Source organism: Salmo salar, chromosome ssa11, assembly GCF_905237065.1.
Source record: "Salmo salar chromosome ssa11, Ssal_v3.1, whole genome shotgun sequence".
NCBI classification, from domain to species: domain Eukaryota; kingdom Metazoa; phylum Chordata; class Actinopteri; order Salmoniformes; family Salmonidae; genus Salmo; species Salmo salar.
The window spans coordinates 53786427-53799625 of NC_059452.1; positions in this window are offsets into that span (position 1 = coordinate 53786427).

Here is a 13199-nt window from a genome sequence, read left to right on the forward strand (position 1 = left end):
CAAAGCTAGCATCAGTAATTCTACATTTGTTGTTGTTAGCCCAGCTAGCATAGACACGGACAGTTGTGAATCTGATACAGCCGAAGAGCTACTGCCCCCCTTTAACCCGGGGAAAAGCACCGAATAACAGACAGAGACGTTTTTGGACCATCGAAGAGGCGATAAATATGACGAGAACTACATTGATTTGGAAGTATTGGGAGTATTGGGAGCATTGCCTTTCCTCAGCCACAGTGTGTTAAAGGTGCAACAGTATTATCTCACAACTCTGGCGCAGACATTAAGAAACAAAACATGACAATTTGAAAAATAAGCCACGGGGGGTGTTTTTTGAACGAGAATTAAGATGACTTTCGAGTGGTAAGACATGTATAAAAGCAACAGATACCCATTAATAAGAAGGGGGCTAGAAGCGTCTTATATGGTGAGCTACCGAGTGGCTAGGACAGGCAAACCCCATACTATTGTGGAGGACTTAATTCTTCCTGCTGCCGCAGAAATGGCTGGGACAATGCTGGGGGGAGAAGGCCCCAAAAAACTATACAGACAATGACTTCATCAAACAACATTGTTTCACGACGCATCAGTGACATAGCAGGAGATGTTTTGAAACAATTACTGCTTGGCATACAAGCCAGTGAATTCTTTGCGTTACAGCTGGATGAGTCAACAGACTTGGCGGGCCTGGCACAGCTCCTGGTATATGTCCGTTACATTTATGGGGGGTCAATTAAGGAAGACATCCTCTTCTGCAAACCACTGGAAACCAGGACAACAGGAGAGGATATTTTTAAAGTACTGGACAGCTTTGTGACATCAAATGGACTTTGGTGGTCAAGATGTGTTGATATCTGTACTGATGGTGCAAAAGCCATGACAGGGAGACATAGTGGAGTGGTAATGCGCCTACAAGCAGTTGCTCCCGACGCCACTTGGGTCCACTGCAGCATCCATCGAGAGGCTCTTGCTGCCAAGGGAATACCTGACAGCTTGAAGGACGTTTTGGACACTACAGTGAAAATGGTTAACTTTGTTAAAGCAAAAGGCCCCTGAACTCTCGTGTATTTACTGCATTATGCAATGATATGGGCAGCGACCATGTAACGCTTTTACAACATACAGAAGTGCGCTGGTTATCAAGGGGCAAGGTATTGACACGTTTTTTTAAAATTGAGAGACGAGCTTAAAGTTTTCTTTATGGACCATAATTTTCACTTGTCTAACCGCCTGCATGATGACAAGTTTCTCACACGACTGGCCAATCTGGGTGATGTTTTTTCTCACCTGAATCTAGGATTACAGGGACTCTCTGCAACTATATTCAATGAGCGGGACAAAAATTGAGGCAATGATTAAGAAGTTGGAGCTCTTCTCTCTTTGCATTAACAAGGACAACACACAGATCTTTCCATCATTCTATGATTTTTTTGTTTGTAAATGAACTCAAGCTTACGGACAATGTCAAATGTGATATAGCGAAGCACCTGAGTGAATTGGATGCGCAATTACGCAGGTACTTTCCTGCGCTGGCCCTGGTGCTAGAGGGGGTACACAGCTGGAGTGCGCTGACCCTGGTGCTAGAGGGGGTACACAGCTGAGAGTGCGCTGACCCTGGTGCTAGAGGGGGTACACGCAGCTGGAGGTGAAATGTTTGAAGGGGTACGGGACTATAAAAAGTTTGGGAACCACTGCTCTACACTATCTTCCCTTAGCCACGTGTCTAGTGAAATACTGCCCTGTCCATACTAAACACTAAACAGCTTCCTGATGTGCTGAGCTGAGCCATACCCCAGAGAGGCCCAGTGTGCCATAGACATGAACCAGTGAGGAAAATGTGATACCAGGGCAGGGTAGGGCTGGCAGGCGGTCTGGCGCTCACCACTGGAGGAAGGAGTGAGAGGGAAAGTGACAGAGAAAGAGAGAGAGAGAGAAAGATGGAGAACAAGAGGGAAAGAGAGAGAGAGAGAAAGATGGAGAACGAGAGGGAAAGAGAGAGAGAGAGAGAGAGAGAGAGAGAGAGAGAGAGAGAGAGAGAGAGAGAAAGAGAGAGAGAGAGAGAGAGAGTGAAAGATGGAGAACAAGAGGGAAAGACAGAGAGAAAGCAAGAGATGGAGAACGAGAGGGAAAGAGACAGAGAGAAAGCGAGAGATGGAGAACGAGAGGGAAAGAGACAGAGAGAAAGCGAGAGATGGAGAACGAGAGGGAAAGAGAGAGAGAAAGCAAGAGATGGAGAACGAGAGGGAAAGAGACAGAGAGAAAGCGAGAGATGGAGAACGAGAGGGAAAGGGAGCGACACGCGGGGCGTGCATGGAGAGAGAGAGAGCACCAAGGATTTACTGCACTTGGCATGGCGCGGCAGCCTCCACAGCTGCCTTATCTGCTGCCAGACATCCAGGGCCTGCTGGGAGATGGAGGGGAGAGGACAGAGGACAGGGTGAAGTCAGGACAACAGCGGCAGGCAGGGCTCCGACCCACCGACTGCACCGCTCCCCTCTATGCTCGCTTACGAAAAAGCCAACTGACATTTACTCCTGAGGTGCTGACCTGTTGCACCCTCTACAACCACTGTGATTATTATTTGACCTTGCTGGTCATCTATGAACGTTTGAACATCTTGAAGAACAATCTGGCCCTAAATGGCAATGTACTCTTATAATCTCCACCCGCCACAGCCAGAAGAGGACTGGCCACCACTCATAGCCTGGTTCCTCTCTAGGTTTCTTCCTAGGTTTTGGCCTTTCTAGGGAGTTTTTCCCTGGCCACCGTGCTGCTACATCTGTGTTACTTGATGTTTGGGGATTTAGGCTGGGTTTCTGCATAGCACTTTGTCACATCTGCTGATATAAACATGGCTTTAAAAATACATTTGATTGATTGATTGACCCTGAAAGCAATATAACCCAAAATCACTCAGCCATAAAACATAGAGATTGGGAAGGTGGAGATAGAGAGAGAGAAGGGGGAGAGGAGAGATAGAGAGAGAGAAGGGGGAGAGGAGAGATAGAGAGAGGGAAGGGGGAGAGGAGAGATAGAGAGAGGGAAGGGGAGAGGAGAGATAGAGAGAGGGAAGGGGAGAGGAGAGACAGAGAGGGGGGAAGGAAGGGGGAGAGGAGAGATAGTGAGAGGGAAGGGGGAGAGGAGAGAGAGAGAGGGAAGGGGGAGAGGAGAGAGAGAGAGGGAAGGAAGGGGGAGAGGAGAGAGAGAGAGGGAAGGAAGGGGGAGAGAGGAGATAGAGAGAAGGAAGGGGAGAGGAGAGAGAGAGAGAAGGAAGGGGAGAGGAGAGAGAGAGAGAGAGGGAAGGGGAGAGGAGAGATAAAAAGAGAGGGAAGGAGAGAGGAGAGATAGAGAGAGGGAAGGGGAGAGGAGAGATAGAGAGAGGGAAGGAGGAGAGGGAAGGAGGAGAGGAGAGATATAGAGAGAGAAGGGGGAGAGGAGAGATAGAAGGGGGAGAGGAGAGATAGAGAGAGGGAAGGGGAGAGGAGAGATAAAAAGAAAGGGAAGGGGAGAGGAGAGATAGAGAAAGGGAAGGAAGGGGGAGAGGAGAGATAGAGGGAAGGAAGGGGAGAGGAGAGGAGAGATAGCGAGAAGGGAAGGAGGAGAGGAGACATAGAGAGAGAGAAGGGGGAGAGAAGAGATAGAAGGGGAGAGGAGAGATAGAGACAGGGAAGGGGGAGAGGAGAGATAAAAAAGAAAGGGAAGGGGAGAGGAGAGATAGAGAGAGGGAAGGAAGGGGGAGAGGAGAGATAGAGAGAGGGAAGGAGGAGAGGAGCGATAGAGAGAGGGAAAGGGGAGAGGAGAGATAGAGAGAGGGAAGGAGGAGAGATAGAGAGAGAGAGGGAAGGGGGAGAGGAGAGATAGAGAGAGAGAGGGAAGGGGGAGAGGAGAGGAGAGAGAGAGAGATGGAAGGGGGAGAGGAGAGAGAGGGAAGGGGGAGAGAAGAGAGAGAGAGAAGGGGGAGAGGAGAGAGAGAGAGGGAAGGTGGAGGAGGGTTGTTGAAGTTAAAGGTCAGGGGCGCCCCCTGTGGCGAGAGGTGAGACTGGTGTGACTGAGGGGATCCACTCCATGATTAGATCCTAGACCACAGGACAGGATGTTGGATCTAGACCACAGGACAGGATGTTGGATCTAGACCACAGGACAGGATGTTGGATCTAGACCACAGGACAGGATGTTGGATCTAGACCACAGGACAGGATGTTGTGTCTAGACCACAGGACAGGATGTTGGATCTAGACCACAGGACAGGATGTTGGATCTAGACCACAGGACAGGATGTTGGATCTAGACCACAGGACAGGATGTTGGATCTAGACCACAGGACAGGATGTTGGATCTAGACCACAGGACTGGACGTTGGATCTAGAACATAGGACATGATGTTGGATCTAGACCACAGGGCAGGATGTTGGATCTAGACCACAGGACAGGATGTTGGATCTAGACCACAGGACAGGATGTTGTGTCTAGACCACAGGACAGGATGTTGGATCTAGACCACAGGACAGGATGTTGGATCTAGACCACAGGACAGGATGTTGGATCTAGACCACAGGACAGGATGTTGGATCTAGACCACAGGACTGGACGTTGGATCTAGACCACAGGACAGGATGTTGTGTCTAGACCACAGGACAGGACAGGATGTGTGTGTGTGTGTGTGTGTGTGTGTGTGTGTGTGTGTGTGTGTGTGTGTGTGTGTGTGTGTGTGTGTGTGTGTGTGTGTGTGTGTGTGTGTGGTGTGTGTGTGTGCGTGTGTGTGGTGTGTGTGTATGTGTGTGTGGTGTGTGTGTATGTGTGTATGGTGTGTGTGTATGTGTGTATGTGTGTGTGTATGTGTGTATGTGTGTGTGTGTATGTGTGTGTGTGTGTGTGTGTGTGTGTGTGTGTGTGTGTGTGTGTGTGTGTGTGTGTGTGTGTGTGTGTGTGTGTGTGTGTGTGTGTGTGTGTGTGTGTGTGTGTGTGTGTGTGTGTGTGTGTATGGTGTGTGTGTATGTGTGTATGGTGTGTGTATGTGTGTATGGTGTGTTTATGTATGTGTGTATGTGTGTGTGTGTGTGTGTGTGTGGTGTGTGTGTGTGTATGTATGTGTGTGGTGTGTGGTGTGTGTGTGTGTGTGTGTGTGTGTGTGTGTGTGTGTGTGTGTGTGTGTGTGTGTGTGTGTGTGTGTGTGTGTGTCACAGAGAGACAGTAAGATAGAGGTCTGGTATCACGCTGCCTTTCCCTGTGTGGTATTACAAGAGGGAAAGAGAGAGAGAAAGAGAAAGATGGAGAACGAGAGGGAAAGAGAGAGAGAGAGAGAGAGAGAGAGAGAGAAAGATGGAGAACGAGAGGGACAGGAAGGGTTGTGGGTGGCGCTGATATGAATTCAGGTCAGACGTCTCTATCACACATGCAACACACACATACACACACACACACACACCTCTCCTTTCTCCTCCTGTTCTGAGGCCTTTATCTGTCCCAGTGTGCTGGACCACAGGGGCTATCTACAGCTACCACAGAGACAGACTGAACCAAAGAGGCTATCTACAGCTACCACAGAGACAGACTGGACCACAGGGGCTATCTATAGCTACCACAGAGACAGACTGGACCACAGGGGCTATCTACAGCTACCACAGAGACAGACTGAACCAAAGGGGCTATCTACAGCTACCACAGAGACAGACTGGACCACAGGGGCTATTTACAGCTACCACAGAGACAGACTGGCTGACTCACCAAGGGTCCTGTCATGACTCACTGACTGGCTGACTCACCAAGGGTCCTGTCGTGACTCACTGACTGGCTGACTCACCAGGGGTCCTGTCGTGACTCACTGACTGGCTGACTCACCAGGGGTCCTGTCGTGACTCACTGACTGGCTGACTCACCAGGGGTCCTGTCGTGACTCACTGACTGGCTGACTCACCAGGGGTCCTGTCGTGACTCACTGACTGGCTGACTCACCAGGGGTAGTGTCGTGACTCACTGACTGGCTGACTCACCAGGGGTCCTGTCGTGACTCACTGACTGGCTGACTCACCAGGGGTCCTGTCGTGACTCACTGACTGGCTGACTCACCAGGGGTCCTGTCGTGTTGTACTGTGACTCTGTGGGAGCAGCAGAATGTCTTTACGCAGAGCATCACCCTGCTGAGTTCCTTGTATTCTCTCCATACGTCGGTGTCGTGTCTGAGACTCAGCTCCACGTAGCCAAGAGATACAACCAACCACTGGCCCATGAAACCATCAAAACTCACAAGACACCCCACATACTGTAGAGACTCCCAACATCTCCACTATCCAAACTATTAACTAACCTCTATAGTATGTACAAGACGGTATGGTTCCTCCCAACACCTCCACTAACCTCTATAGTATCTATGGTTCTTCCCAACATCTCCACTAACCTCTATAGTATCTACAAGACTGTATGGTACCTCCCAACATCTCCACTAAGCTATATAGTACCTACAAGACTGTATGGTTCCTCCCAACATCTCCACTAACCTTTATAGTATCTACAAGACTGTATGGTTCCTCCCAACATCTCCACTAACCTCTATAGTATCTACAAGACTGTATGGTTCCTCCCAACATCTCCACTAACCTCTATAGTATCTACAAGACTGTATGGTACCTCCCAACACCTCTACTAACCTCTATGGTATCTACAAGACTGTATGGTTCCTCCCAACACCTCTACTAACCTTTATAGTATCTACAAGACTGTATGGTTCCTCCCAACATCTCCACTATCCTCTATAGTATCTACAAGACTGTATGGTTCCTCCCAACATCTCCACTAAGCTCTATAGTATCTACAAGACTGTATGGTACCTCCCAACATCTCCACTAACCTCTATAGTATCTACAAGACTGTATGGTTCCTCCCAACATCTCCACTAACCTCTATAGTATCTACAAGACTGTATGGTTCCTCCCAACAACTCCACTAACCTCTATAGTGCCTACAAGACTGTATGGTACCTCCCAACATCTCCACTAACCTCTATAGTACCTACAAGACTGTATGGTTCCTCCCAACATCTCCACTAACCTCTATAGTATCTACAAGACTGTATGGTACCTCCCAACACCTCCACTAACCTCTATAGTATCTACAAGACTGTATGATTCCTCCCAACATCTCCACTAACCTCTATAGTACCTACAAGACTGTATGGTACCTTCCAACATCTCCACTAACCTCTATAGTATCTACAAGACTGTATGGTACCTCCCAACAACTCCACTAACCTCTATAGTATCTACAAGACTGTATGGTACCTCCCAACAACTCCACTAACCTCTATAGTATCTACAAGACTGTATGGTACCTCCCAACATCTCCACTAACCTCTATAGTATGTACAAGACTGTATGGTTCCTCCCAACATCTCCACTAACCTCTATAGTATGTACAAGACTGTATGGTTCCTCCCAACACCTCTACTAACCTCTATAGTATCTACAAGACTGTATGGTTCCTCCCAACATCTCCACTTGCTGTATCCCCAGCCGACCCCACCAACTCTCCCATGTTGATTCATATTACAGTACTTGACCCCCCCCCCCCCCTGTCTCCCCCAGACTCCTCCTGTCTCCCCGCATGTGGCTGGAACACCCCCCAGATTACGCCCCCTGTACTCCCACTTGGCCCCATGCCACGACCCCAATGCATCCCTGTTCTTAACACACACACACACACACACACACACACACACACACACACACACACACACACACACACACACACACACACACACAGCGCTTTGTTGATTAGGCCCTATGCTACTGGCCTAATAAACTCCCACAAGACACCTCTCCTGGGTTGAACCCACCCCCCCATAATGACACGCGAGCGCTATCATTCAGTGACAGTCCATCAATCAGTCCATCGATTTGTACAATCTGCCTCCTACCACAACCAACAGTTGGACCCTGCATCAGGCGGTTAGGAAACCTTCTGGGATTTAGAGACTTCATGTTAATAACTCGTAACACGAGAGAGAGAGAGAGAGAGAGAGAGAGAGAGAGAGAGAGAGAGAGAGAGAGAGAGAGAGAGAGAGAGAGAGAGAGAGAGAGAGAGAGAGAGAGAGAGAGAGAGAGAGAGAGAGAGAGAGAGAGAGAGAGAGAGGGAGAGAGAGAGAGGGACAGAGAGGGAGAGAGAGACAGAGAGAGAGACAGAGAGAGAGACAGAGACAGAGAGAGAGACAGAGACAGAGAGAGAGACAGAGAGAGAGACACAGAGAGAGAGACAGAGACAGAGACAGAGAGAGAGAGAGAGAGAGAGAGAGAGAGAGAGAGAGAGAGAGAGAGAGAGAGAGGCAGAGAGAGAGAGGGTGGGAGGGAAAGAGAGAGAGAGAGAGAGATCCCGCATTGCCAATGTTTGTTGTAAGAGGAACACATGGTGAAACAAAGGGACTTTCACGTTGCCGAGAGAATGTGTGGAGTGATGACTTGACTGTTAACAGGACAGATGAGGGTGAGGATGGTTACGGGCTGGTTAGAGATATGGGCTGGTCTGTGGGCTGGTCTGACATATGGGCTGGTCTGTGGGCTGGTCAGAGATTTGGGCTGGTCTGTGGGCTGGTTAGAGATATGGGCTGGTCTGAGATATGGGCTGGTCAGAGATATGGGCTGGTCTGTGGGCTGGGCAGAGATATGGGCTGGTCTGTGGGCTGGTTAGAGGTATGGGCTGGTCTGAGGGCTGGTTAGAGGTATGGGCTGGTCTGTGGGCTGGTCAGAGATATGGGCTGGTCTGTGGGCTGGTTAGAGATATGGGCTGGTCTGAGATATGGGCTGGTCAGAGATATGGACTGGTCTGTGGGCTGGTTAGAGGTATGGGCTGGTCAGAGATATGGGCTGGTCTGAGATATGGGCTGGTCGGTGGGCTGGTTAGAGATATGGGCTGGTCTGTGGGCTGGTTAGAGATATGGGCTGGTATGTGGGCTGGTTAGAGATATGGGCTGGTCTGTGGGCTGGTTAGAGATATGGGCTGGTCTGTGGGCTGGTTAGAGATATGGGCTGGTCTGTGGGCTGGTCAGAGATATGGGCTGGTCTGTGGGCTGGTTAGAGGTATGGGCTGGTCTGAGATATGGGCTGGTCAGAGATATGGACTGGTCTGTGGGCTGGTTAGAGGTATGGGCTGGTTAGAGATATGGGCTGGTCTGTGGGCTGGTTAGAGATATGGGCTGGTCAGTGGGATGGTTAGAGATATGGGCTGGTCAGAGATATGGGCTGGTCTGTGGGCTGGTTAGAGATATGGGCTGGTCTGTCGTCTGGTTAGAGATGTGGGCTGGTTAGAGATATGGGCTGGTTAGAGATATGGGCTGGTCTGTGGGCTGGTTAGAGATATGGGCTGGTCTGTGGGCTGGTTAGAGATATGGGCTGGTTAGAGATATGGGCTGGTGTGTGGGCTGGTTAGAGATATGGGCTGGTTAGAGATATGGGCTGGTCAGTGGGTTGGTTAGAGACATGGGCTGGTCTGTGGGCTGGTTAGAGATATGGGCTGGTCTGTGGGCTGCTCAGATATATTATTAGCCTACAAGCAAGAAGCACATACAAACCCCACCCTCATGAAGTAAAAGTCATGCAATGCCTTTGGGGTTTCAATGGCCATTTAAATGTCATTATCTCAGTAAGTCAGTGACCATGACAGGTAGCTGGCTCCTGAAGCAGGTAAATGACAGGTAGCTGGCTCATGAAGCAGGTAAATGACAGGTAGCTGGCTCCTGAAGCAGGTAAATGACAGGTAGCTGGCTCCTGAAGCAGGTAAATCACAGGTAGCTGGCTCCTGATGCAGGTAAGTGACAGGTAGCTGGCTCCTGTGGCAGGTAAATGACAGGTAGCTGGCTCCTGAAGCAGGTAAATCACAGGTAGCTGGCTCCTGATGCAGGTAAGTGACAGGTAGCTTGCTCCTGATGCAGGTAAGTGACAGGTAGCTGGCTCCTGAAGCAGGTAAATCACAGGTAGCTTGCTCCTGAAGCAGGTAATTGACAGGTAGTTGGCTCCTGTGGCAGGTAAATGACAGGTAGCTGGCTCCTGTGGCAGGTAAATGACAGGTAGCTGGCTCCTGAAGCAGGTAAATGACAGGTGGCTGGCTCCTGTGGCAGGTAAATGACAGGTAGCTGGCTCCTGTGGCAGGTAAATGACAGGTAGCTGGCTCCTGAAGCGACACCTGCTTCTCCAGTCAGTGGCAGGTAAATGACAGGTAGCTGGCTCCTGTGGCAGGTAAATGAGTTCAGGGAACAGAACAGTCAGTCAGTCAGTCAGCAGGGAACAATTAGTGGTCCTGTTTTTATAGGGGATGTAATTTTGTCAGTAACACAGCAGGGAACAGAACAGTCAGCCAGTCAGTCAGTCAGTCAGCAGGGAACAGAACAGTCAGTCAGTCAGTCAGCAGGGAACAGAACAGTCAGTCAGTCAGTCAGTCAGTCAGCAGAGAACAGAACAGAACAGTCAGTCAGTCAGTCAGTCAGTCAGTCAGCAGAGAACAGAACAGAACAGTCAGTCAGTCAGTCAGCAGAGAACAGAACAGAACAGTCAGTCAGTCAGTCAGTCAGTCAGCAGGGAACAGAACAGTCAGTCAGCAAGGAACAGAAGTCAGTCAGTCAGCAGGGAACAGAACAGTCAGTCAGTCAGCAGGGAACAGAACAGTCAGTCAGTCAGTCAGCAGGGAACAGAACAGTCAGTCAGTCAGTCAGTCAGTCAGTCAGTCAGTTAGTCAGCAGGGAACAGAACAGTCAGTCAGTCAGTCAGTCAGTCAGTCAGTCAGTCAGCAGGGATCAGAACAGTCAGTCAGTCAGTCAGCAGGGAACAGAACAAGTCAGTTAGTCAGTCAGCAGGGAACAGAACAGTCAGTCAGTCAGTCAGTCAGATGTGTGAACAGGGAGCGGCTTCATGCCAGGCCACGCCGTCTCAGAGCGCCGTATAACCCGGTACTGAACACCTTAACGGGTTGGCACTTGGCAGGCCGAGGCCCTGGCAGACTTGTGTAACACTCCTGAATCAACAGTTTTCCCTAAGGATCTGTTTACACTGGGTAAGAGCAGAGGTAGGATACTGTAGGTGAGGAAGTTGGTAAGCTGGTAAGAAATACAGAACAGTCATCCATTTACAGTGATGAAGTTCAAGACAAGTCCTGTTGGTTATAAACAATTTGTATCAGAATGACTTGGCATCTTTGAATCTTTCCAAATGCCTACCACCAACTTGGTCTAGTAAATCCACAGTCCGACGTCACAACGGACCATGATCGTTCCACGGTGCAATTCCTCTGCAGAGATATCACACTACGTCACACGTGACAATGAGCGGCAAGGACTATGCATGATAGAACAGCCTGGAACTAAGACAGGCCACATCCCACTACACGGCTACCAATACTCCTCCATCTGTCAATCAAAACACCTTCTGCTGCTGTCACTACAATCACAGATCCTAGCACACACGATACCCCCACTACACGGCTACCAGTACTCCTCCATCTGTCAATCAAAACACCTTCTGCTGCTGTCACTACAATCACAGATCCTAGCACACACGACTCCCTCAACACGGCTACCAATACTCCTCCATCTGTCAATCAAAACATCTTCTGCTGCTGTCACTACAATCACAGATCCTAGCACACACGACACCTTCCACACGGCTCACGTACAACAGACAAAAATACCCATTTCCATTCCATCACTGAATTACTAGGGGGGGGGGGGGAGTCAATATGGGAGGGGGGGTTGCTTCAGAAATCATCGAACAATCACCACCAGCCCCCTTTGTAGAGGTCAGTGTACCCAGAATGCATAGTGCTATGCTACCGCCACACGTGCCAGGAATCCACAAGGCCAATGGGTCTTGTGGGTCACGTCTCTCCTCTGCACCCTGTTTGAAAAATCCAGCTAGCCACATAACGTTCTGAGAACCATATATTCGGTATAGAGCGTGGTGAGAGTGTGGTTGTCCTAAAGTTATTTTGCGTACAACCTTTCCCACAACGTTCTGGGAATGGGAACAATCTCAGCAGGAACTTGACTATATAATGTTATTTCCTGGCATTTCGATACTTTAACAGAATGGAAGTTCCTGGAAGTTCAAACATGGTTACGTTTATGTACATTTTTTTGGTAATATTCTAGAAACATTTTCAAACTGGTTTGATATTGGGAATGTTCTCCTGTGGGATTATTTCAGTACTTCAGCATAACGTTTTCTGCAGGTTTCCTCATGGTTCTATTTAAAGTCGTTCTCAGAACTTTAAGAAAATGTTCCATAAAAAAAACACAATAAAACATTAGTAACGTTCAAAGAACGTTATTGAAAAACATATATACATACTGTATACTCATATACACAGTTTGTTAGGTACACCACCCCGTTCACGAAAACAGTTTGCTCCTACAGACAGTGAGCCGTGACCGTGGCTTGCTATATTAAAGCAGGCAGAAAGGCATCGAGGCATTCAGTTACTGTTCTATTGAACGTTAGAAAGGGTAAAACGAGTGAACTAAGCTACTTTGAGCGTGGTATGATCGTCGGTGCCAGGCGAGACGGACAACTTTCAGGCAACCATAGTAAAACGTTCTCAGACCCTCCCTGCAACCTTAAAATGAATATGCCAAGAAGAGGTAAAAATGTTCACATCCGTTCTCAGAACTTTTAAAGTATGTACAGTATCACCGGTCAGGAAACGTATGGCTTCATTCCAAGAACAAAAGTACATTCCCACAACTTCCAAGGAACCAAATATGCTAACTGGGAGAGATCCAGAGTTCACATCATGAATTCCTCCGTTCCCCTCTTCAATCCTTCTCTTCTCCTCCTCTTCCCCCTGTCCTACTGCCAGCCTCCTCTCCTCCTCCCCCATCCTATTGCCATCCTCCTCTCTTCCTCTCCCCTCTCCTACTGCCATCCTCCTCTTCTCCCCCTGTCCTACTGCCACCCTCCTCTCCTCCATCCCGTGTCCTACTGAAATCCTCTCTCCTCCTCCCACTGTCCTACTGAAATCCTCTCTCCTCCTCTCCTCCTCCCCCATCCTACTGCCATCCTCCTCTCCTCTCGCCCCTGTCCTACTGCCATCCTCCTCTCTCCTCTCCTCTCGCCCTGTCCTAATGCCATCCTCCTCTCCTCCTCTCCTCCTTCCCCCTGTCCTACTGCCATCCTCCTCTCTCCTCTCCTCCCTCCCTGTCCTACTGCCATCCTCCTCTCCTCCTCTCC